This window comes from Dendroctonus ponderosae, unplaced genomic scaffold (assembly GCF_020466585.1).
Source record: "Dendroctonus ponderosae isolate FM_Combo_2020 unplaced genomic scaffold, Dpon_F_20191213v2 Dpon_F_20191213_5, whole genome shotgun sequence".
Taxonomy (NCBI): domain Eukaryota; kingdom Metazoa; phylum Arthropoda; class Insecta; order Coleoptera; family Curculionidae; genus Dendroctonus; species Dendroctonus ponderosae.
The window spans coordinates 15,294,953-15,296,813 of NW_026018715.1; positions in this window are offsets into that span (position 1 = coordinate 15,294,953).

Genomic DNA, 1,861 nt, shown 5'->3' on the forward strand with positions numbered 1-1,861 from the left:
GCTTGCATCTTCAGAAGTGGTTTGCTTGAACGCTTACACTGTTCTCATCAGAACCCGTTCAGTTCTGCGGAAGAACTGAACTGGGTTCTGATGAGAACAGTGTAAGCGTTCAAGCAAACCACTTCTGAAGATGCAAGCCACTCGTGCTTGCGAAACGTCCGGAAGAAATTCCATTAGCTTCAAGGAATGGCCTCGAAAGTCTATCCCTTTGAAGCAGAGAAAATGTTTATAAACGAATGAAGAGCGACAAAAAAATAACAACGGCAACCAAGCATTCAGGCAGCCTTTTCTTGACAAAATGACGACCTCAAATGTGTATAGCAATAGTGAAAATGCATCGTTTGCCTCCATCCAGACGCCGAATTGGGCAAATATTGCCGTAGCTGAGCAGAAAAGCTACCAGTAACAACTTCAGCCATTGTTCACATGAGCGTTGCCGCTAAAAATGCAATCCTTGCAGAAGACCTTACAGGGACAATCAAATGTTGATAACTGCCCTGAAATGGGGGGCCCCTACTGACATAATGAGCACAAAATGGGGCTTGTTGTGATCAAGGGCTTAGTTAAGTTTCTTGCGGATTAACACAGTAAATCGTCGGGTAGTTTTAAAAGCCCATAGAAAAGTCGGTTGAATGCAAGCCAAGGCGACAGCGACTGTGGCAAATAAAACCCCGCAATTGTCGGCTGGTAAATGTTTAAAAACAAGCTCCGGATGACGTAAATGTTTACAGCGGTATTATTAGCGAGCCAAAATAGTGCGACAGCATTTGCACATAACCACAACGTTGCCTGTTGGATGGGAAGAACGAGGATTGTGTGAGTCTAAACCCCCCAAACCACAGACACTGTATCACTCAGGTGGGCCGCTCTGTGAAACAGCCCGCGCTCCATAATGGTGTGTTTCTAAATTTATAACCTATTCACAGATATGACGCCATATTCACTACCTTTTGGAGAAAAGTGGCGAAACAAGTTGTCAGCATTTCGGAGCGTTTCACTGGCACTGGCGAATTTTCGTGGCAACCAACAAGAAGGGCTGTCTGGCCTGTGTCAGCCGTTATTATTCTTCAGCTGGGCACTTACCACTTACGTATTCCTCGTCAGCAAGTTCGCTGCAATCGGAGTGGGTAAAACTGGGTATACGTAGTAGCCACGTCAAATTTCTGGGCGATCGTCACTATAACAGACCGAACTTAAGTGCGCGTCACAATGATGGCGGCTATGAACGCGATTCGGTTCCCGTCCCTCCACGTCTCCTCGCCCTTCGTCCTCCGTACAGCCGCATGCAAATGTCATTTTCCACGTTCGGCTATCTGCGACTTTGCCCGAACGCTCTGCCAGCTCACTACGGGGGCTGTAGGAAAACTGTGGAATTTTGCACAATTCAGATGGTGATTGATTGAACAACAGGTTGAAGTTCCGATCGAAAAAACACTTGGAGACCGATGGAAACTGGCTGATTGACGGCCAAGTAGGTGCAAGATTGCTTGGGGATTTTCACGATGATTTGGGTGATTAATCTGAAAGCCCAAAAAATCAAGCCTACTCGCCGGTTGAAGATTCGTATGAAATGTTCAATGAACAATTGCTGGAAAACATCCAGCAAAAAATGTGGAAATTATACAAAAATCCAAATTTACTGAATTTTTATCGGCTTGCAAACTTGGGCGTAAAAAATCCAACATTCACTGACTTACAGGGGCTTAAAGTCAGGGGGGGGAGGTTATGTAGAAAAAATACAGTCTTCTGTTGTCTATGAAATTAGGAAAATTATCGTCGTTTTGTGCAAGGGTGGCGCAAGATTATTGCAAAATTCCATGTTTTCCGTCCCGTTTTTGCTCATTTCTCGGAGGCAAAATGA